Source organism: Platalea leucorodia (genome assembly GCF_965183815.1).
Source record: "Platalea leucorodia genome assembly, chromosome: 2".
NCBI classification, from domain to species: Eukaryota; Metazoa; Chordata; class Aves; order Pelecaniformes; family Threskiornithidae; genus Platalea; species Platalea leucorodia.
The window spans coordinates 74,466,726-74,492,363 of record NC_138824.1 but is presented as its reverse complement, the minus strand read 5'-3'; positions in this window follow the sequence as shown (position 1 = coordinate 74,492,363).

The following is a 25,638-nucleotide window of genomic DNA, read 5'->3' as shown; positions in this document are numbered from 1 at the left end:
CAGAGGCCAGATTCCCACCTGATCACGCTGCCTGCCATCCCTTGTTTTCTCATGCTGATGCTGGGAGCCACAGATTTCCATGTCACCCTGCCGTCGCACACCCTGTGAGCATCCGACCTGGCAGGACGGGGGCAGTTTTCTGCATTTTCCTTACTGGGAGCCTGATGCTCTGCCACACTGCTTGGGCACGGTGTCAGCCAGCACACTCCATGTGCAAGGCAGGCTGCAGGATCAGGCCCCTCGGTACCCTGCTGGCCCCTGGTCTCTGCAAGCTCTCGCTTGCATTCCACCGCGAACAGCTGCTGCAGCACTTTGAACTTTCACTTTTCCTTTACTAAAATTAAAAACCAGGCACATAACCAAGCTGAGAGCTCCCAAAATCTCAGGTGGGAAGCATTACTGAGAACAGAAGCCAGGCGGACTGTTTTTCAGAGGCTGATTGCTTTTTCAGAGTGTATTAGCATCTATTTTTTTCCCCAGAACTGGAATCCTTGGGTATTGGGGAGCCTAAGAAAAGAGGGAGCTCTTATGCTGGAGGATAAGGAGCCAAAATAAAGAACAAAAAAGGAACAGAAAATGAAGATGTTTCTCGCATTTTTCTCAAAAGCACCGTTCTGTTTCTGTTTGATTCCATGTGTTATGGAAGGTAAAGATTGTAAATATTGAGGAGAAATAATGCAAGCCATTATGAAACTGTTTGCTTTCATAACCTACTGTGAGGTGACTAAATCCCCTTTATATATTGATAGCCTCCTCTCAGGCTGCTGCTACCTGTCTGTTAGTCCTCATGCAGGACTGTGCCTATAGTTGACAGTTTATGACACATGCAAAGGAAGAAAGAAAGAAAGAGAGAGAGAAAGGAAGAAAGAAAGAAAGAGAGAGAGAAAGAAAGAAAGAAAGAAAGAGAAAGAAGAGGAGAGCATGCAGTGAAAGGAAGACAGATGGGCCTATCAGTTATGTATATTGTGACCCACCTGCCAGTCACAGCCCCATGGGAATCTGGCATAATAAATACTGAAAAATGGAAAGTAGGAATTAAACTTAAAAAAAAACCCCAACCAACAACCAAACATATTGAACAAAGTAAATTGTCTGGAAGGGAGAAGTGTAATAAAGATTTTTTAGGAGCATATAAATCAAAATTTCAAAAGAAATTTGCCAAATGGGGTCTCAGCTCATGTGCAGTTAGTGGCAGGAGGGCGTAAATTGTGGATCTAGAGAGGATGATTGCCAGCACGCCTAGGTATGAGGGGGCTGATTCAATAAATATTCATGATGGCAGCACGTATGCTTTAAGCACACACCCTACCCCAGCAAACCCAGCTTGACTGAACTTCACCCCCCACTCCCCCCAGGAGCCTCTGCATGTTCTTGCATTGCCCTCAGCTGAATCTCACTGCTTTTTGTGGTTATGTGTGTGCATGTCTGTGCATGTTCAGATGTACGAGCCCAGCCCTTGTAGACCAGACCTGACTTACTCCTCCTAGCCCTATCTTGTTACCTGCCCTCCCAGAGCCTGGCAACAAACTCAGTTGTGAGACATCCAGCTCATCATGACTGTCTAAAACAATCTCACTGAGTGAAAAAACCTTGCTAAGATCAGGAGTAATCAAAACCCATTCTTCCTATGCTGAATAAGTGTTTCATGAAAAACCTTGCGTCCCTTCTCAAACGACATGAAGTCCAGAGGGTCATCATCTCTTGCTTCTGCTATGCATTTGCTTCACTCCAGCCCTGAAGGTGTTTCTACAACTTCATGGAAATCTCATTCACCCTCATGCCAACCACATGCTGCTCTAGACTCCAGAGCCTCCCTGATAATTCTGCATTATGTGGATATTGGCTACACAGAGATTTCCCAGCCTGCACATAGACCTGTGGAAAAACATATGTTTTCCCCTTGGTCAGGGACAATTGTACATTCAGAGACACCAGCATCTGCCTACCTATTTGTTGTAAAATCTCACATTGGTCCATGGAAGTGACTCTTCCCTGCAAAAATCCTCTCACCTATTTAACAAGGACGGGTGTACAGCGTCAGAAACACTCTGTTTTCTTTTTCCCTTTCTGCTCCCCTTTCCCATCTCTGAATTCATACTCATCCTCTGCTTTCTCTCCCCTTCCTGTCACTGAAGTCCTTCTCCCTCTCCTCCTTTCGTCTCTTGCCCGTTCATTCCCCCGTCAGGGAGATATGCAAATGAACTTTAATTCTAATTTAAGGGCCTCTTTGATGTAGGCTCTGTCTAACCAGAAAAAAATCCCTAACAGTATCTGACTTAGTTTCTGCTCTGACCTTTTCACTGCTTTTAACCTTAAGAATTCTTTGTCTTCACATCACAGGCAGGGAGACAGGGCTGTGATTATTTAACTGTTTTTAACATACGTGAAATGAGGTAATTACCTAAGAGAAAATATTAGCGGAAAGGTTTTCTTATCTTTCTGAGTAAGGAAAAAACCAACACCTTCCAAAGAAAGAGAAGTGTGTGGCTGGAGAATGGTTTTGCCATTACTGGTGATTCACACCACGTGTGTAGGGACTGGCTGGGGGCTTGCAGCATCTAATGGAGCCCAGGAACCAGCAAAACGGAGGTGGTGTCTTAGCGTGGTGCTCCACCTGGACAAGGATCATCCGGCTGAGCAGCAATGGGCAAACCTGCCTCCGGTAACATCCTGTCAAGGGTTTCTTCATGAGATCTGAGTCCCCACATAGAAATAAATACCTACACTTGTTCTCATGCTCATTTAACATTTCTTCCCTCACAATCTTGAGGATTTTTCCTCAAATCACAAAATCACAGAATTTTGTCTAGTTGCTTTTGGCCCCAAATATTATTAACATACAAACCTAAAATTTGGAAGATTGGATGGAAAGATGATCCCTTCAGACCTCCACCATTAAATACAAGGACCTAAATTTCAATTGTTCCATATTAGTGATGATGTTTAATACATATGAAATCTGAAACTCAAATACATCCTACAGCAAACGTGTGAGACGACCACAGTAAGCATTTTCCCCTGCAAAAGGAATAGCTCAAGCCTCATGGAAATCAATGGTCTTAGAGAAGATTGACAGAGCCAGATATGGAAATTGGAGAATTTTACCAGAAAGTGGTTGCAGGAGCATGAATATAAAGGGTATACAAACCTCTGTAGGCTGTAAATACCGAGAATGAAATTATATACGGGCTACTTGTGTGAAGTGTGTTTTCTAATAAGATAGAAACAGACACTTAAAGTGAGCATCAGTTGAAAGCACTGAGACTGTAGAATAGCTTTTCAAGGGAATTAAAGAAAAAAACATATGAAGTAAAGGCATGGGAACAACTCCTCTTTTGTGAAGGATGAATTAAACAGGTTGATCTTTTCCCTGTACACAGCGCTCAAGCTTTGGGGGTCAAAGTTGTATGGGTTGCATGGTATCTTTTCAAAACATGAAGATAAATGAATTCATTCTGTAATGTGCTTTGAAAGTAGAGTTGCAAATATCGCTGTGCTTGTCACCAACTTGTGGCTTTCCCCTGTTTCATGTAGTTTGTGAATTATCATTTCTCTTTGCTTGATCTTTTATATGTAATTAGACATTGCAACAGGAAGTGAGACCTCCTCATCCCGCGTCAGCTGACAGAGAGGGTACGCACTCCTGTCTTCACCCTGCCTCATAGCAGGTCTTTCTTGATCAGCCACTTCAGTATATGTCAGTTATGCCAGCGTGTCTCTGATGAGACAGGCAGATTATTGCATCTAGGGAAAAGGCGGCCCATAAAAAATACTCACCAGTGCTCCACAAGCCAATGGTTTCCCTATTGAAGCAGAGTGATTTACGGGTGATGTGTGCAGCCTGGAAGATTAATCTAAGTATCAGTCTGACAGTTTTCACACTGGATAAGAATAAAATTGATGGATGAAAAAATATAAAAATATGTGCTGCATGTTTAATATATTTTCAATCTTTCAAAAAATATACCTAGGAAATCTATATGCTCCTACCTTGGAAGAAAAATATGATTTGATCCTTCTCTAAACTACCAGTACTGCAAGCAGACATTAAGATGGACACCATAGATGCATAACTATTAATTAATACTGTCACTGGGACCTAAGGGACTAGTGCAGGAGGTGAGGTCATATCCAATCCCACATCTCTATGATTCTGCAATTACACCCTGATGGTCAGGAGACAGTACCAGGTGTGATCCTCCAAAGACATTTAAAATACAAAGTCTTAGGACTTAAGATGCAACCCCAGGGGAAAAAAAAAAAAAGATGTCTTGTCAGTTACCAAACCTTTACATTAAGAAATGGTTTCACTAAAGGAAGGTGTGAAAGTAATAGAGGAACAGGAAAGAACATTTACAGTGCTAATACAACAGTAGGCTAATACAGCAAACCCAGTGACACCAAGGGCTGAAGATGAAAAAGTACAAGGCAATAGATCTTGGGACAGATAAGTCAGTCTGTCACTTCTACGCTTCATTCTCAGGAAACAAGAGGAAAAGACTACACTTCAGATTTTATTGACTGCAGTCCATGCACTGCCTCTGCTTCACAGAGCAACACTTCCTTTTGCAGGTCCTCAACCAGCCACTGCCATGCATTGAAGAGCATGGATTAACACACAGGCTATCTCATCTGAGATGCATGTCCATCCCAGCCTGGGTTTGTCTCCACCGTCAGCCCAGAGGCTGTCCATAAATCCCACTGTGAAGTGTGTACAGCCAGCCAGTTAGGATACAAAAGCTCAGACATGTCTGGAGTGTGCTTTTTGGAGCACAGAGGGTGCTGCAGATACATGTCTAACAATATAACTTCATGCTACTCAGGCTTCAGATCATCCACAATCATGCCTCTACAGCCGTAAGGCCATTACTTGGATGAGAAGGAAGGAAAGAGGGAGCCAGAGTATCCCATGTTCACAGTCACTTCCAAGCCCACTTTTTCCCACTAGTATAGATGTAGTCTTCACGAACCCCAAGCAAAAGATCCACTGGGCAAAAATAGCCATGGGATTTTTTGTGGGTTGTTAGTTGTTTTTTTGGTTTGTTGTTTTGGTTTTGTGTTTTGTTTTTTTTTTTGGGGGGGTGGGGGGCAAAGCTAATTATTCATTTTTAGCTTCCTGAAAGCAGACTCACTGCAGTTCACTGCAGGAACTGAGTACAAAGCAGATTGCATTGTCCATTGCAAAGATATTATTAGGTTGCAATAGCAGTGACTCAAAAAGCAGAAATATTCAGACAGCCTTCCACATGTTATTTAATTGTTTGTACTATTTTTGCAAAGGCAATGAGGAGAGAAGAAAATGCACTTCCTCAGAAAGGTAATCAATATTGTATGAAAACTAACAATTTTTCCATGTGAAAAAATGGAAATCTATGAAAAATATTTTTAAAAATATTCTTAGGGGAAACATATTACTCATATTTTTACAATTTGGACAGTACTCAAAATTAAAGTTGAGCATGTAATTTGTAATTTTATTCCTCCTCTCTCCCCTTTTTCCTCTTTCTCTCTTCTTCTCTTGTTTTTTTTTTTTTCTTCCATTCTGTTGATTATAGAATAATAGAGAAAACAAGACTTAAAAGGGGTGAGTAAGTATTGATCAGCTGAAGGAAACACTGAACATCTCGTTTCATTAAAAAAGGCAATCTTAAAACCTCATTTTCATCATTACAATTCCTGCCCTCTCTTCAGGCCTGATTCTGCAACTTTCTTCACATGCACCAAGTTTAAACCTCTTGTCCTTGACTCAAAAGCCTTGCGAAATGCCAATCCAGCCTTCATCTCAGTTCCTCAGATGAGGAGCCAGGCACTGTCCTGTAGAGAAAGCTCAACAAAAATGACAGATCTCACCAAAAGCATTGTAACTGCATCAGGGCAGAACTTGCGTGGGCTCGTTTACCCCACTTAATGAACTGCCTTACCTTCCCTCCTCTGTCAGTGATGTTAACTTTATTCCCTGTTTGCTTTATTCTTTCATTCCCTCCTCACAGTTTTTATAGTGCAATCCCTTATGCGTGAAATAGGCTCCCTCACTTTGATAAATTACTGTACCTTCCTCCTTCGCTTCTTCCCAATGTTCATAAGTGAACTAATCAAAACTTCAGGGACCCAATTTTTTTTCATTCTTGAATAACTAAGTTACTTGTTCCTTCTGTATCTGTTGTCTTTGTCTTCACAGTCTTTCTAAGTTGGCTCTCCCATGCAGCTTGCTGAGTTGCCTTTTGCTGTTGATCCATGCAGACTTCTGGTGGCTGGACCATGAAAATTTGTAAGGCCTTGGTGATGCACAGAGCCGAGTACATCCGGTGTAATTAAAAGAATCCCATCAAGTTCATATGTGGGGCTTATTAATATGACCATCCTGAAAGACTGCAGTGAAAGATCAAAAACAAACATAATTTTTTCCCGTTTTCCCAGCTTACTTCCTCTGTGCATTTAGCAATTGTTTGTCTCAGCTTTACGGCACTGTTGGCAGCAGGCTTCCCTTCCTTAGGTTCAGCCAAAGGAGTTTTAAATGAAACAGCAGTAGCAGAGAAAAACTTTCTAAAACAGAAAGAAAACAGGCCACGGGCAGCATGCAGTGTGTGTAAAGAAACATATGGGAAAAGGAGACCTGCACCAGCATGGTCAAGGTTTCTGGAAAAACAGAAGTTCTGTTTTTCTGCAAATAAGTACTCCTGGAAGAAAAAGGTTCTTGACTTAGCCAACTTAGCTGGTTCGAAAGTCACCCCAATCCAGCTGGCACATTTCTTTTAATAAATACTACAATAACAGCAGCATTATGCATGCAGGTAACTTCAGTGGAACCACTGGGGTAAGTAAAAGGGGCTGCAATAGGCTTCATATTCCCCAAGTCCCCAGCACCTGGAAAGGGTAAGGCGTTAATCAGCAGGAACACAGCCATACCAGTCCTGGGTTGCTTGGTTTTGTGAAGCCAGATCAGTGATGGGAATTTCAGTTGTCTTTGCTCCTTCCCCACCCAGCAAAGCTCCCTCAGTTCACAGCTTATACAGTATGACAGAAGTATGCCTTAAGTCTCTAGCTGAAGGATTAAAGCTTTGCAAACCTCTTAAAATCAGCCAGACGGCTCTAGCACTCGTTAAAGCTTTTACCTCATTTCAAGCCTGGGTGCTCCCCAAAACCAGACTAGCAAAAACATGCATAAAGGAAATCTCTTCGTCTCACTGTAATAGAGGGGAGGCCTGTTCTGACTGAAGAAATTACTGGCACTACCTTGAAAAATACAGGAGAAACGTAATGGGACATTTGCAACAACTTGCATGAGAAAGGTACCGAGGTGATTGCTATGTCCTGTACTGCACACTGGGGAAATAACAGAAAAGGCTCTGAGCTTGTAAAGCTGAGCTGGTTTCCTAGTAAGAAAACAAATATAGCACTTCAACTGCAGCTAGCACCATACCCAGGTACCTACAGACTGAGTCCACCACACCTCCTCCAAACACTTCCTCCCTGCAGACCTCTCCCAGCTTGATGCAAATTGCTGAATATTTTCTTCTAACAACTTTTATTGGCTTGATTTGTGTGCAGCCACCTACTGACTTACCACAGCCAGAGCTGGTTAGTAGCTTAATCCAAGGTGTGTCCATAATGCCTGGCGTGGTGGCCCTGGAGGACCCGTGAGGCTTGGCATGTGCTATGGAGCTGCCACAGATCCCCTTTCTTTCCCTGGAAACCAAAGTGTCCCCAGATGCAATAACAGATGTGGGCACAGCACTTTCAATATACTGTTCCTTTAGCCCTTTTCCTGGGTCTTCTGAGCTTGAGCTGACAGTGGGGAATTTGTTTCTGCCCTTTTGCCAAATTCATCCGTGGAGGTTGAGGAGATTGCCCTGGGACTTGGTGTTGCTCCTGCCTTTAGTGCTGGCCATGGGCACACATTCACGCCACCCGCACTGTGCCAGCACCCTCACATTTCCAGGGCACTGCCTGCTTTTCACTACCCTTCATTTGTGTTTGGTTTTACTTCTGCAGCTGTCCTGCTGTTGCCTGATGTCACCCACATCCCACAGAAAGGTGGGACTGCTGCTTTCGGTCCTCTCCTTGGGCTCTTAACCAGCAGCTGCCACCAAGGCTGCTCCTCAGGGCTTCTTCTTGCTGCTGAAGAAAGCTGCTGGTTTAGTCTGTTGTTTTCTTATCTACCTCCACCCCTGTTCGTCTTCCCCATGCTGGTCTACAGCAATTTCTTCATGTACCAGGCAAACGCTTTGCCCTATGGAAGCATGCTGTGCTGGGCCAACCTCAGGGTTGCCCAGAACGTTCACCTTCCAAAAACTAATCATCTACCATGATGTTTTCACCCTTAACAGAGATGGAAAAAGAGAGAACAGTTTTTATCTTTTCTCAGAGCCAAAGAAGCATCCCAGAGAGCCTTGCACCACTCCAGGTACACTGTCAACCAGACATTTACTCCCTGACCCACAAACACAGACCTTGCTTGCTTGAAGTATGCCTCTGTCTTCAAGAGGGGAAGAAATCAGTCTAGCTCTTAAGGTCAGATGTTCAGGGCCACCTTTTACTGCCCAGTCCACTGTAAAAATACTGCATCTTGTACACAGTACTTACCTCCTGCCTGGTAGCAAGATTGATTTAAAAATATGTAAGAAAAAAACCACTTTTGTTTTAATTGCATTTAAAAGACTCAACATTTTCTTCATCTTGATTAAACTGTTTACAATTAAATTTGAAATTATCACAAGCTGTATTTAGTCCTAAATATAATATATATAAACAATCAAATTTAATTAAAATAATCCTTAAACAAATACACACTTGCTTCTCTTTTAAAATCAAATGGGTTTAAAACAAGCACCAAACCTTAGCTGTTGTTGAAGCAGTAAACCAGCTCTTGGCAGGGCTAGTCTTTTCTGCAGGTGCCAAGAAGAGAGTTTCTTCATTTCGGCTTACTTCAATGTCAATTCCAAATAACTGGCTCATGCAAACTTGAGAAATGATGGTGAGCCAAAAACCAGGAAACCTTGTTTTCCTTTTCCAGTTGAAGAATACAAATAATATGTAGAAGAGCATGAACAGTTATTTCTAAAATCTTAAAGTCTAGGGGTAACCATAAACGATCAGTTCAAAAGTTTGAAATGCAAGACTTGCTGGCTAAGTTAGTTAACTTTTTTCCTCCTAACTGTGAAATGTTTCATTGGCCATAACATGATACTACAGCTGGTCACCTTGACCACCACAGCCTGGCTGGAATCACACTGATCCCGGGCCACTGTTTTCATCCTCTCCCTTGGCACTTCCATCACCTTTGCTGCTTAGAGGCACGTGTCCATGGTAAGATGTGCTTCTTAGCACGGTTTCTCTGACAAGCACATCGCACATAACGCTCTCATTTCTGGTCAGGCAGCTTTTGGCTTACACCTCCAGAGTTACAGGCAGCCCTCAGAATCCACCTCATGGTCCCTTTATGGTCCAGGCTGGGACATCTGGCTCTCTCCTGGCTCATGTGCCTGGGTGTCCTCTGCACGGTCACCACAGCTGGGATTGGCTGCCCTTGCCCCCCAAACATGGGGTACCTGCACGGTCTGTGAAGCTCAGAGGTCTCCAGGACTCTCACTGGAGACAGCACCAAAACGAACAAACTATGGTGTGATGTGCAGAGCAATTTTGATCAGATACCACAAGTGGAGAAACTCGCCTGGACTCAACACATAACCAGAATAACAACGTAGCCTGTAGCTTTATGGTATTTGAAATGAAGTCGGGATCTGATGTTGAAAATCTGAGTTGGACCAGGTTTTGATACTCCATATCTGAGGAGAAAGAGAAGGTTTTTTAAGTCTGAGTTTGCCCTAAAGGAGAGCCTGTGGTTTTATTTTTCACAATTTTATGGAAAAAAAAATATTTTTGCTGATTATTTTATATTTTAGCTGAAAAAAACTGAAAATTCATTTACTGAAGATGCTGAATGCTTTCCTGCCAGTAAGAACTAAAGAATTTTCAGGGGTTTGTTTCAAGGAAAACCTGAATGCTTTTTTAACAGAAATGTCTATAAAAAATTACGTGTTCAAAAGAGCATTTAATATTAACAGCAATGATAGAAAATACCTTTTTCTGGAACCTCACCTTTAAATCCTCTTAAAACTTGCAAGACTCACTTCTGTAGTAGACCTATCTTGCTAGGAGACTAAAGTATGAAGGTCTCAATCAAGAAAATATAGTTCGGACGTTGTTGCAAGTAATTATCGACACAGTCCAAACAGCAAATTAATTCACACTGTGAATTAATTATCCTCAGCATCACTGGCAGCTCTCTTTGACTTTACATTTATGTCATTACCATTGTTATTGCTTTCTCCCATCTGAACTCTTCTTGACTGAATTTGACTTCTAAGGAGCATCTTTCCATGCTCCTAAAATTCCATTGCTAAGTGAATCCCCGAGCAACGAATGGCACTTGCTCATATAACTCTCAGTGTTATCAGCTCTTGTGAGCTTATTCCAGGCCTTCTGGCAGTTAGCACTTTTTTTAAAGCTTCAGTTCCAGGAACCAATTACTTACATGGAAATTTCAACTTGAATTTAAAGAAAGGAAGCTTCTAGCCTTCAGGATTGTATGGAAAAGCTTGAAATCAAAACCAAAAAAGAAAGGCTTAGACATCATAAGGCCAGTAAAAATGTCCATAAATGATTACTTTTAAAAATCATATTATGTTTAAGACAGTCTCTTGATTTTGGGGGTCTTGGCAGGTGACATCTGGAAGGACGTTTGTGCTGGAAGCTGTCGGTCACCATCTTCCAGGATACTTTGTGTCTGCTATTAAAGGGGTTGCTATGAATAATGCACTCGCCTATTTTTGCATTTGTAAAACTTTTATCAATGCCCTACAGTGCTTAGTAACCAAAACCAGAAGTTAAACTCCCCACTTTTTGTTCCACAACAGTCTTGCTTTTATTATTCCTGGAGTCAGCAATGTAAACTGAAGCTTCTCTCTTTTTTTAAATATTCCCTGTACCTAATACCAGTTGATTCTTCTGTTCTTCATCTTCTTTGAATTATCTATGCAGCAATATGTGCTGTATTTGAGCACAGAAGTTCAACAGACAGCAGAAATGTCCCAGGACATTGACTTGTAAGACTGCAAGAATTCAGTTGTCTCCCCCCTTAAGTGTCTCTTCGTTGTCCCAATTCATTCCCACTGTACGTGCTGCAGCAGCAAAGTATCTTTGGCATCATTTACAGCCTTCGTCCATCTTGGAAGTGCCTGAGATGTCTGTGAGTTGCAAGCTTTTCTTTTAGGAAAAAAAACCCAGTTACTCTGCTCATTATGTGCAATAATTGTTTATTTCCTGGTTATTGTTCACCCAATGGTAATACTGAACAGGAACCAAGTTTTTATTTAGCAGAAATCAGAAGTCAAACCAGAAGCATATTTAGCTTCCAGGTGTCAGTTTATCATTTAGTGAAACAAACCTGCTCTTTTCAAATGTCGTCCTTCTGCATTATGCACTTTTTGATTGCTGCCCAGCACTGCAAATATGGATGTGCCTTGAATGCCAACACATTCAGGCGTCTACAACAGCAGTAAAATTTGAATTCACGCTCCTTAAAGATACATTGCATAATTTGAATTTGTATACAACTTCCATCCTCTATCTTGTGCACAATTTACCACGCATATCTGAAAGTAAAACGTAAATCCAAAACAGCTCTCAGGCTGCTTAGAGGTTTTAAGACTTACTAGCACTATTTTAGATAACAACAAACGGTTTTCTGCCACTTTTTGTGATATGGGGCACATTCTTGACAGAGCTGAGTTCACTAGATAAGAAAAATCCTTGTGCCTTCCTACCTATAGTTCTTACCTCTTTTTGGCTTCTTGAAATTAGGTATCAGCCAAAACAAAACTAATGTGGTGACTTCAGAAACCTCTACCATTGTATGTTCAATATCCAGCTGAAAATTCTGCAATTTCATTTTTATTCCAACAGGAAATCTCCAGCATTTGTGTACTTTACTTTGTCCTTATTACACAATTGCTCAAGTATACCCTTGAATATACCATTTTCACCACTGCTTTTCTAGTTAAGGGACGAACATCAAAGTAGTGGTATTGTTACTAAGACCCTAAAAAGATCAGTTACCAATTTTGGTCCAGTGCTCCCTTGACAGATCTACTAAAGACACCAGCTGGCAACACATCACTTTTCTGAAGCCTTTTCTGAGGTTAATATTTAATGCTCTTGGCACTGATGTTTTTCCTCAACAAAAATCAGAGTGAAGCTCTCAGCTCATGTAAACTAACAGCACTACTGCCAGATCTGACTACAGATCCATCTGAAGTTCTGTCCCTCTTTTATTTGGAGTTCCTCATAAGAAATCCACTCTGTATATCATTACCTACATTACTTTATTCAGTACTGTTTATAGCACCAAAGAAAGATACCAAAGCAAGACCAAAAGTCATCCTGTTACCACATGTGATGAGTCACCATCTGTAAACTTTTAATGTGGTCAGTGTATCTTCATATCTGAACAATCTAAATTAGCTGCTTTTTTAATTATCAGTAAATCAAAGACTCACAGTAAACTTTCCAGACTTTGTTGTTCATTTTTTCCTGGCAGAAGAAAATGGTCTGGAGATCAATGTGCCACAGAAACAAATACAGCAAGGCATCCAGCAAGCAGACCTGCAGGGTTGGGTAGCCAGCTTCCACCTGGGCCGGTCAGCACTGACCCACCTTCTGCCCTGGTCTGCTCGGTCACTGCTCTCCCAAGCTCCAAGTCTCCCTGCCCCAAAGCGTTTGCAGTGTGAATTAGGGTGCATAGGGCAGCATGTTAATGTGAACGCACAGACATGGCTATGGCCACCCAGTCACAAGCCTGCAGCGTTCATACCACAGATTGCTCTAAAATCTCATCCAGCAAGCATGAAAAACAGTCCAATCAACTGTTCCATTTGGATAAGAACTGGTGTTTGCAACAACAGTTTACAACTGCAACAGCACCATCATTTCTTAGTATGTCTTCATTTCCATTGGGTGTACCATGATTTGTGTAAGCTGTGAGCTTGCAGGCATCGTTTCTTTGGAAGAAAATGACAAATTGATTTTAAGTTGCCTTTTAGCATAAAACGTAAGAACAACTATTATGGTAGTTTCAAATAAATTTATTTTGCACACAGAATCTAAGATGGACCTTTTCTCCATATACTAAGGGGGTTTCTTCATAAAGCTTAGAATTAAGTTAGAAAGATTCATGAACTCATGAGTGTAATTAAAAAAGGAAATACCTGAACATTTACGTGAAATATAAATATTTATCAAAAACACCCGTTGGACCAATATTAAACATGGATCCTGAAGGGCTGGAGAATAAAGGATTTAGGCTACCACATAAAAGAAAAACATTTGGAGCAATGCTAGCCCAGGCTCTCGAGGGGTAATACACAATCTGTTCTTGGTCCAAAAGCTGTGAGAAATGCACTTGTCATTTTGTCATACGTACGTTGACAGAAAGGTCAAAGGAAGAATTTATGGGAATAGTACAGTCATTAATGTGTGCTACAGAGAAAAAGTGATCAATCAAACCACAAGCCACTGCAAACTCCTGAACTCTTTTCTTCTTCTGTTTCAAATCACAAAGCCTTATATAATACAGCACTTTCCCATCTTCATAATTTGAAGAAAAGTGGCAAAGATAACAAATTTTTTCAAATCCAAAGATTCTGACTAACATTTTTATGACATTCTCAATTCGAAATAATATATTTTCCTGTTTTTCCCTGAACCATGACATATTGTCAGTTTTAAAAGGTCATTTCAACTGACATTCATGAGTACAAGAGAGACTTGTTCTCTTGTAAAACATTGCAGAGACTTGATTATTGTTTCACCTCTCAGCATTTTTCTTGAAGACTGAACCACCAAGCCAGCTATGTTTTCCTCTCGGGTCTTCTTACCCCAGCCATTTTTCAGTGGTGGCCTGATTGTCAGAAGCTACAAAGGGTCTGACGCATGGATGAGCTGGAAGTCATTTTGTGTTGATAATCCTAATGACCTTTTGCAAGCCAAGGAAACTCTTGATTTTGGGAGTCTATGAAGAGCAAAGAGAATGAGCTTTTAACCAGGATGTAGAGTGACGGCAGAATTGCACCCTCTTTCCTAAGTTCGTCTACTTGGGAAGTAGCCCTTTCCCAGGGAGAAACCTTTAACAAAAAAAGAGAGGGTTTCTGGCTGGTAGGGATGTAAACTCATCAGTTTAAAAACCTCTGAACAAATAAACCTGTCATGAGAGTGGTAAAGATGATCTTCATAGAATCATAGAATTGTTTAGGTTGGAAAAGACCCTTAAGATCACCAAGTCCAACCGTTAACCTGGCACTGCCAAGTCCACCACTAAACCATGTCCCTAAGCACATGTCTACACGTCTTTTAAATACCTCCAGGGATGGGGACTCAACCATTTCCCTGGGCAGCCTGTTCTGGTGCCTGACAATCCTTTCAGTGAAGAAATTTTTCCTAATATCCAATATTTAGGCTACTAATGAAAAAAAAAGTTGAAACCTGGTTCACAGACGGCCACTGGACTCTCAGCATGAGAAGTCCAGTGGCTTTTTATCCAGATCAGCCCTTCACTCAGAAATGCCAAATGCAATTCACTTGTTATGCCAGACAGAGTAACAATGACAAGAGCTTGTCTGGCAGTCTTTTGGGTGACACATATTCTCCACCGAAGGGCAGCACAAAGTGTCGGTACGACCGGCTTCCTTCAGGTTTGTACAGGAGGTTGTGGATGCCAGTAACTCCTGCGACAGAGAGGAAAGGCAGCGTATCTCGCCTGCCCTTCATTTCCAGGCAGATATCATAATAAGACTGTGAGCCTGGGAAGGGAGGTGAGTAAGAACAGAAACCTTTTTTCTTTCCCATCTTTGATGCCGTGCTTCAAGCAGTGAAGAAAGGGAAAGACAGAGCTGCTGTGTCTAATGGATTACTTTGTCTCTCCTGCAAACTTCACTGTGCTGGGGAGCTTGCAGTCTCTCTCCTTTCTCAGGGAAGCATAACTCTATCTGGCCAGTCAGTCTGTGATGAGATCACAGTGACATTCAGTCAGTGACATGCGTGTGGAGGATGAATAACTCAAGCCGGATTTATAAATGCAGCACTTTTTTAAAAAAAAAAAAAAAAAAACCTGTGCTGTTGGAAGTAAATTCAGTGGATAGGTCAGATGGAGATGATGACTATATCAAGCATAACTCTCAAATGAATAAAAGGCTTGTCATAAGGTATTTCAGACAGGCAGGTAAGGAAGAAACTGTGACAGAGACACCAAAGCTTTAGAAGAGGGCTTGTGTTTTGAATCATTGTGGCCTACAGCAGCACAAAAATACATAGCTCACCTTCAAAAGAAAGAAGAAACAACGATTAATGTGGGCAGTTGGCCTGGGGTTTGGAAAAGGCCATTTACCTGCAAGATGTGATGAAAAAGGAGAGTTCAGCGTAAGCTAGGAATGAAAAATGTGGGAGCACAGGACTATTCACGCATCAGCAGGTGGGCCAGGAATGGCCACTGAGGAGCAGCTCTGGTGGAAAGAACTGGAGGACCCCAGTGGACAGCAAACTCAGCCAGTGTCCACTGTACACCTTAGCAGATGTGAAGGCTGACAGTACTTTGGGCTGTATGAACAGGGGCACGTCCCACAGATCGAGGGAAGGGATTATTCACCTCTACAGAGCACTCATAAGACCACATCTACATACTGTGTCCAGTTTTGGGGCCCCCAGCACAGGACAGACATGGACAAGCTGGAGGGGGCTCAGAGGGGGGAGTGCTGGGGGCTGGAGCACTTGTCCCATGAGGAGCTGGACTGGGTCAGCCTGGAGAAAGGGTGGTTTGGGGGGCATTTAACAGTACCACTGCCTACAAGGGGTCATCAAGAAGATGGAGCTGAGCTCTTCGTAGTGATGCATGGGGAGAGGACAAGATGCAATGGGCAAAATTACAAGAAGAGAGATTTAGGCAGGGTACAAGAAGTTTTTTCCCCATAAGGGCAGACAGGCAGAAGAGCAAGTTGCCCCAAAAGGCTGTGCTGTCCCCATCCCCGGAGATTTTCAAGACTCAAGCAGACACAGCCCTGAGGAGCCTGGTCTGGCCCCAGAGCTGGCCCTGCTTTGGGCAGTGGTTTGGAGTAGAAACCTTCAAGATACAACCTGAATTATTCCATGATTCTTTGAAAGTTAAAGGATCAGTGAATCATCCCAAAGTTTCATCTTGAGCAATATGAAAATGATTTAGTAAAGGTTATATTAGAGTAAAAAGCTCTTGAGTGCAAAAAAGGAACTAGCCTCTCATTCTAGGACTATATATGCAAATTTCATTTTGAACTGAATATACTAAGGATCAATAAGTGAACAGAAATAAACAATACCTGCTGCCTCTTTCCCTTCAGTTTACACTTTCCCAGATGCCTAGGTTAAAGGTTACAAACAGGTACCTTCATCACGGGGAAAATACCTTCTGCTTTTATTGCCTTTGAAAACACCTCTGTCAAAGCTGCTTCAAAGCCCCAAAATGCAAAAAGAGAGCTTTGACAGGAAAATGTGAAGATGTCATTGCTTTCCTAGAGAAGGAAAATACCTGGCTTCTCTGGTCTCTATAGCAACAATCTGTAAATACGATTAGCACTAACAAGAAAGCATATCATCTTGGGTGAATCTTTTATCTTAACTTACTCTTATAACTCATTTTAAAGGCCATTCCTGGTATTATTATATATAAGCTCTTTATTGCCCTGTTGGAAAACTCTATGATTCACACTCATTCCTGGTATAAATCTAGTGACTCACACTAACAAGAACAAGTATGTCTCTAAGTCTATGACTAAAGAGACAAAAAGATTTTCTTTAAATTTGCACAGCAAGGGCTGCATATTTATGAGAATACACCACTTTGAGGATTATTTATCACAAGCAACAGACTTTCCAGACTACTGAGCAACTTTATTACAAGCGGGTACACACCAGCCTATTTCAGTTATACACATTTCTCCCGCATCGTAACAAGACTAAAATGATGTGATAAACCTGGATTTGGCACGCTGAGCCATCAGGAAAATCCATAGCACTGTGGCGCAACATCTCTGTTTGATGCACTCCTGTGATCATATTGTTCCTCCTTGCTTTTTAAGCTGACTTTTCACAGAAGTGGCTGGGTCAGGCTCTAGGGGTGAATTTCAGGGCCAGGCAACAGGATATCTAAAGGAGCTCTTAATACCCCAGGATACAAATCTAGTCACCACCTTCCCTATGCAAACACAGAGGCACTTTCCATGGGAAAAAAGATTTTCATCCTGCATCCAGGTGAACGATACTTTACAAGGACCTGTGCTGGATCATCAATGATCTCAAGTGGGAAGGAAAGCATCATACACTTTCCCACTTTAGAGAGACAGTAATACAGCCGGATGCCCTCCCCTCTCTGTTACAATAAGTGTGGTTTAATTACACACACACGAGTATGGATGAGCAAATGTTTATATTCCAGGAATTTATACTATTACAGGTGTTTCCAGTGGAAAGTCATTTAAGTCTCTTGCTCTTTGCGAGTTTGAGTTATTAAATCCTTATTTATAAGAATAGATCTGCTAAAACAAAATGAGAGCTGCATATGTGAATAGGGCTGGCAAGATCCCTGCCTCTACGCATCTTGAGAAGTGCAGCTTATATTGCAGTTGCTCAGACTGAAGCGCTGGTCTTTTCAATTTATATTAGGCTGTGCAACATTACACACCACCAAAAGGAAAGGCAGCGAAGGGAGCAGATGTCACCACGTCTGATTTACATTGCACTTTGTGTTCTCACCACTCCTGATAGAGAAACTTTGCAAATTAACGGTTAAACTGGCAGCGTATTAAAGTCACATGCAAATAGCTATACCCACTTCAAGGCTGTGAAGAATCAGGCCCTCGTGTCTCCTACTAATCAGGCTATGTATCAGGTATCCTCTTGGCAGCAAATGGATTGTGTAACAAAGACAGAACATGCCTAGTATCTGAGATGAAAAAAAGGTAATAAAGCTCCATTTATATCATGTATTGGCCCTTTTGGACAGTCTTTGGAGCATTACTGATGTCAGTCCCATGTGCTAGTTGCCTTTTGAAGACCTTCATCTATTTGAAGCTTTTCAAACACTTTTGAAAGAATGTCTACAAAGTCCTGCAAACGCCAAGAGCAGTTGATTTAACACGATTCTAACTAAGGCAAAATGAACTGAAGCAATTTCTCCTGTCCCTGCAGGTACTGTGTTGAAATATTTTATCTGAAGCCTTCAGAACTATCCCATTGAAAATATCTTTTAAGAAGCTTCAGTCTCTTCACACATCAAAAAAGTGTGCAGTGTATTCGGAGGGAGGGGAAAATCCCTAAAATCAATGTTGTTATTGCGGTCCTAATAGGCTCTGCCATATTCTAGGCAGTCTAGTTTTGATAGCGGCAAATTTCATTAAGATCTATCTTGAGACACCACACAGTTTCAGAACTCTTTAGAAGTCAGAGTTTTCCTTCAAAAACATTTCAAGCAAAGGCTATAAAAATACTACTAGGGGTCTTTTGCTTGATCGCAGTGGTACCTCTGGGAAAGGAGTTATTACTACCTTTATAGTTTGGTAATAAGGGGCTACTGTCCATCCTTTAAAGTGATTTGAGTTAGACTCTAATTTGTTACATTATAATGCGGTGTGTGTGATGTCTGTTTATTGTCTCTGTCTCCTCCTACATATGCCTCTGTCAAGATGTTTCTGCTGATACTGTATTTTGTACATTTTTAAAGAATCCTGTCAGGTAAGAATGTGAAAAATACAACAAAAAATAGTCACAAACATGTAATCTTCATGAGAACTAAGTAATTTATGATTCACATGATTGAATATATATAACATAGTCTAAGGAACAGTATGTGCATTCCTATGAAGTGCATAGTGTAAGGAATGGGAATTGCTGAGAAAACTTTGGAAAGTCATATTAAAAATGACAGCTTGTAGGCAAAACAGGAGCAGTCTGCAAAAAGTATGTTCTCATCCTGGGGGGTGAGAGGGGTTGTTATTAATTTACATCACCTTAGCAAGACGAAGGCTCCCATAGAGGAAACAGAGGGCAAAAATCATTCCTTTGCAAAAGGGCTGTTATTCAAAGGACACTCCAGGATATTCCTGAATAGTTTTGAAACCTTTTTTTTAAAGCAGGTAGCTTTCAGTCAGCCTGTTGACCAATTGTCATATTGTGCTTTCCTAACATTGCAGTAACTATGCATTGTGGAGAGATTAGATCCCATTTAAAAAACAAAAATTGGTACGAGCCCATGCTGCAGGATGGCCTCAATACTGCAGACTCCAAAAGAAAAGAAAATGATTCACTTCAGGAATAAACGTGGCCTATTCAAGAGCCGTGGGTCATGGGGGATTATGCTGAACCTCCACCCCCCAACACCTGCCGCCCCACCACCACCACCAGTCGGAGGAGAAGAGGGGACACAGGCAGAGAATTAGCCCATTTTTGTCTCAAGTGTAGGGGTTTTTTTGTGTGAAACTTGTGCTCATTTTAGCTCTTGACTCCGCGTTTTGTCCCTCCTGGGGGCATTCCCCAACCTGTCCCACTGACAGAGCTGCAGAGGCCAGAGACACAAAAGCGAGTCTCCTGGGGGAGAGCTGACTGATGTAAGTGAGGGCTATGTAATCGGGCTCACAGGGAGCCTGGCAAATGTATAGGGAACCACTTTCCATAGCCATTTTCTGCCATAATGTTTAGCCAGAAGCTTGTGGCCAGAGCAGCTCTTGTCCTGGAAATACTGGCTCCAAGGTGGACTCAGCACAAAAGACACCTCAGGGCATGCAGGCTGGCACTGCTGGCGCTGCCTGTCAATTCTTGCAAACACAAAGTGGTTTATAACCAAGGAAGGTCTGCCCTTGCACAGCACACCTGGCTCCTGGAAGTTCATCTCTCTCCTCCCTTGGTATTTCCTTCTTATTCTGTAACTCCCTTTCCCTCTAGAAAAGCTGTGTGACTCTGAATGTCATTTGTACTCTTTTCCTTATTAGCCTTTCCCAGTAATTTATTCCATGTGTTTATTACTCCTGGCACGTAACGGTAGTGTTGGAGTTCCCTCATGTGTGCATTATCTCCTCAGTTTCCTATTAAAAATATTTCTCTACCAACGCATTACCCCTTTCCATAATGATGAAAACCTCTCTCGATTAACTTCCGCATATCCTAATTTCCAAAAAGGACAAAGCCATCTTCCCACCTGTGCTCATACCTTAATTTTGTTGCTGTTGGTCTGATATGTCTTATACTACACTGCTTTTAGGGAACCACAGCTGCCTGTAGCTAACCCTCCACAACTGACCACAAGCTCTCACCTTTCTCCAAATGGAGTCTTGTGCATATATTGTCTTGTCCAACATTGCCATTTGCAGGCATGATGGTAGCTTTAGGGGCTTGACTGCTGCAGGTGAAGGTAAGGTCAAGGAAGGTAAGGTTAAAAAAAAAAAGAATCAGCACAGTAAAACACCTTGCCAACATTTCTGGTCGAGGAACAAAATACAACATTAAAGCCACACTCAGCATGGGATGCAGGCCAGCTTCGGCCACAGATGCTTGCCTAGAGCCCTCATAACATTGTCAATTGCCATGAAGAGGAAAAAATGAAAAGGCAAGGCATTCACCAAGGAATAGGTATGGTCATAGTGATGCAGTGAGTCAGGAAATGTGCACCAGGCTGCTGTTTTGTGCCACCTTCATCCCCAGGCAGCACCATCAGAGAGATCCAAAAGAGAGCGCATCCCATTTGGGGCTCAGCTCAGTAAAGGTGAGGTTTAAATGGATGCTGTACAAATAGAAGGTAGAGAAACAGAGAAGCACACAGCACCGATGACTGCCTCATAACGGGTACTTTCTCTCTGACCTCAAATGAGATATTAACATGGTCCAGATGGAAAAACAGAAATCTTGTCAAAGGGACAGCCAAAGTCTTTATGGGATGCAAGAGACGGCACCACTAGTCTACCTTTTTCTGTTAACTGTGGGGAAGAAAGCAAAATAATGCCCAGATTTTCTTGCAGCAGACTTAGAGTACGTCAATATTAACATCTAGCTGAAATTACTTCAGAGAGCTCATTGTTTTATGCAGGTTGAATTGTCAGAAAAACTGTATTAAAATCCAAGGAACCAGTTGTTGGATTTGTATCTGTTGTTTCAGAGGCAGGGGGAGGCTGTAGGAATAGATGCTGAGAAATGGCTGTCAGCAAACTGACTGGAACAGAAAACATTGCATTAATGAGCTGTAATATTTTAAGACATGCCTTGAGTTGCTTTGTCATGCTATTTTGCTAAAATCATTTCCTATCTACCTAGATGAAAATTCTTGCAGCGGGAACTTTATTTTTTTCATTCATCTTTTTTAAAGAAATCATATAATTTTTAACATGCTCTTTTCTATATCTGTTACATAGTCAATTACAAGTTGGAAGCTGCATTTTTCCTTTTTTCAACCAGTTCTAAAAAGTGAAGTGACGAACTACATAAACAAATGAAAAGCCACATTGTGTATGTAATTGAAAAATTATTTTAAAGTCAACTTGTAGCAAATGGCAAGTCTATAGATTGACAGCAAGAAAAGCCCATTCCATCTTCAGATCCTCTTTAATTTTACTTATGAAAATTGTGTCTTAGCAGTTCTTTTGTGGTTTATCTAATTAGATATATTGATTTTTTTATATTTTTTGGTGGCAGGGAAGAGAAATAGTGCTCTTATGAAGTAATAATGAACTCAGCAGAAAGGCTCAGCTATGATTATGTCAACAGTTTAGAAGTAATCTATATCCAAACTCAATAGAGGATTTCATTTACCTAGAAAATATCCGAGTGGAAAACAGCTTGGTGAGGGCATTAGTGCACGCCCAAATCTAGGGTGGATTTGCATACAGTTGAGACAATTAGAAAAGGAGGTCCTTATCACTTTTATGAAATCAAACCGAATCACTAGAGTACCCCAAATACACAGGCTGGCACCAAGCACTCGCTGTTCTCATCTTCGCAGGGTTTGAAGTAGGTTTCCATTTCATTTTGCTCATATTGCATCAGACAGCCTCGGAAAACCAGAGAGAAATAAACCACAATGCCACAGTAGCGGAGAATATTTTGCTGCATTTTTTTTTCAAAAGACAGTCTCCTGAGCCAGGCATTTGAATCATAAGGACTTCTGGGATGGGATTTTCACTCAGAGATCTCCATTCTTACGTGGATTAAGAGGATTAAAAACCATTAAATGACCATCCTCCAAGTCCCTAAAGCAGATTTGCCTTTTTCTATCCTCCTTCAACTGGGGCAGACTTGGGGGTAACAAAGTACTGCACAAAAGGCTCCCTTAGCATGACAAAAGGTGAAACAATCCACTGAACTGCCAATGTACCAGACAATGAAGTCGGTGCAGTCTACTCAGCTCATTTTCATCAGAACAAATGGTATCAAACTTGGCAATGGCATTGTTCTTAAACTTGAACATGGGGCTCTTTTTTTCCCCCTCTTCTTTTTTTTTATTTTTTTTATTTTCCCATCCGAAGCTCAAGGTGTCATATTAATTATTTAAATCTTCAGAAGATTTCAACTGTATCCTCCAAGGCTCTGCTCAGTGCCAGAAGGTCTCCAATCTGCATTAGCTTTTGTTAATTAGAGCTGAAACAAGGACTTTGATCTCAATGAATATAATAACAAAAAAAAAGCAAAACTTCCTGTGTGATTTATCTTTTACCTATTTTCTGCCTTTACTGTTTTTCCACTCTATTAGACTTTGATTTACCTTGTCTGAGTAACATTAAACAACTCGGGTACAAAAGAACTTAAACAGCTTCAAAAGCCTGAATGAAATGATAGTTAAATGCTACATGAAGTGATCCCGAGTCTTTAAACTTTGAAAGAAAATGACACAATTTTACTTTATTTTATTTTTTGTAAGCAGGGGCTGGCGTGGGGGGGGGTTGGTTTGTACAGCATGGATGCTTGTCTACTGATGTCAGATATCACAGGATTTCCTGTTGGGATTGATCTTTCCTCATTAAGAGCCTTGTTTCTAGAGCTATAGTGCTGATAGAACAGAAGGCCAGAGATATTCTGCAAGATGTTCCTCATGCATCAGGCTTGCCCTGAGTTTGTAGCGCTGCTTAGATCCGAGGGGGTCACTGCCAGGGCTTGCCTTGTTAAAATTTTTCTCATTAACATTTATCTTATTGAATAGCTCTGAAAGGCAAATTTTTTAAGCCCAAAAAGAAAAACTAGCAAATTTTAGTGTCAGATGAGGTCTAGTTGTATATTCACTTGAGCGGGGACTTATCGTTATGGTCCCCTAATATGAAAAAAATAATCAAAGAATATCTGAAAATGCTGCAAGTGAAATCTACATCTGAGATTTATGAGACACATGAGGGTAAATTTTCATTGTGATGGACAAAGAGTTGCGCACACAGCCTTCATTAATAACAACGCACGGTGCTGAAAATGTGCCCTGTATCTTTTACATAAGGCTCACTACAGAACGGCACAGCCCCAGGAGACTGGTCACTCCTGGTTTGTCTCATTTTAGGCAGAATAAATTAATGGACGTCTTGTGAATTCTGGACAGAAAGTAGGAAAGCTGAAGTGAATAGTCTTAAAAATAATAGCTAAGAACTATGATAACCTGCTGGAGGCACCAACTGAGACAAAGGAGGTTTGTCTAGAAAGGAATGGGATTTTGCTGGGGAAGTTTAAAAAGGATCCAGTGCCTGAGACAAATCCTGCACTGCCAAGGTCTGGCTTCGTCCATGGGACCGGGACAGCCTGGGCAATGGTACCACAGACCCCCTCTGCTCACAGCATCAATGTGCTTCAGCTCCAGGTCTGCAAACAAGTTGGGAATTCAATAATTGTCTGATCCATCCTCTGCCAAAACCTATGGCAGACTTTAAACCAGCTTCAAGAGGCTCCCCGCCAGGCCCTGCTTCACTAGAGATGCTCCCACTGAGTCCCGGTGGATTTGTGACATAAACACCCATCCCCTGGTTGACTAAGACCACTTTTTTCCTATTTCCATGCCTTTTGTCTCTCTCTCCAGCCCATTTTGCATAGGTTGGTGGTGGTAGGTAACAGGTATGTTTCTGGTCACACATTTTGGCAGGAGGTTGTAATGCTGCACTGAGCAACAGTTTTGGTTAAGGACATAAACGATGAGCCTCCGTTGGTTTTCATTCCTGCTCCTTTTGGAGTAGAATTGGTTTTTTTTGCAAAGCCAAAGAATGTTGCCAGTCAACTGGAGGCAAAATTTTATAGAAAGGCAAAAGCTTCATGTCAGGACCATATCTTTGTTTCCCACATGGAGGTGTGCCTGGGAGAAGGAGGGCCCTTGTGCAGCAGTTAAAAGGGATATCAGAGTAATGATGTTGCTTTGCTATTCCTCTTCCATCTAGAAGCTGGCCAGAGAAAAGGGAGTGGTAACATTGCCTACAAACGCAGATATTCTGTTAAACCAGGACTTTTGATCCCACCGCGCTGACCTGCCATCCTACCACCAGTCAGCACATACGCCTTGAGAATCCAGAAAAAATCGGGTAACACCAGGCATCTCCTCCCATGCCTTCCCCCACCCTTCATACCATCAAAGGTTCATGAGTTCTGGAGCTTCCCTAAAAGTCTGGGATACTTCAAATCAGGAAAGACAGGGTGGGGACCTGTGGCCCTCAGTGAGAGTGTGTAAACTGCCACCTTCCTTGAGTCGCTGTACCCAAACACAGCCTGCATGGCTTTGCTCACAGATGATGTCTTTTACAGGACCGAATCCTCCTTCTGACACAGTCTTAAAGGATGGAAGCAATGACTGCACATTTTAAACAAAAAATAGTGAAAACATGTAGCAACCATGCTGAAGCTACTGCCGCGCAGACCAATGGCCAAGTCTGGGGCCCTGCTATGTACACCTGGGCATCCCATCTCTCTCACCACCTCTCCTTGCTCCAAGAACAGTGATTCTGGCCTTGCTTCACTTTCACCTGTCAGCACAGGTTCGTTTAGTTCATGTCAATGCTATCACAGACATATGCTGATTTTTTTGCTCACCCAGGATTCTTTGTTTGAACCTCTCTCTGGGCTCAGTGCAGGTGCCAATTGCTGCCCTGTGCTGTGCTCCCAAGAGAAGAGGCAATAGTGGCCCCCTCGCACAAAGCCAAGACCCTTCCTCAACAGTCTGGGAGGGCATGAGAGTGCAGGAGGGTCAGGCTGCCAGGCAGGCGTGTGCCGGGGCTGGGCTGACTGCTGTGAGTGTCAGCAAGAGGTGCATGAGCCATTGCCCCCTCACAGCTTGTAAACCACCACTGTATTCTGCCTGGAAAAGTCCTACAATAAATACTTCTCAGAGCTGCCTTCTGCCAGAAAGGACAGGAATTTCAAAAGACTGAATAAACTTCCCCAGTGCTGTTCAAAACTCAAGGGACACTATCCACTGGCCTTCAGAAAACTTCCCTAGAAACAAACAGTTGAAGTTTGCTTTGAGGTTTAGGTTTTGGACCAAATATCTTTGCTGTTTACCCCAAGCTTTCTTCTGTTTGGCAGAAGTCAAAGTTGTGATGATAGGATGGGCAGTGACAG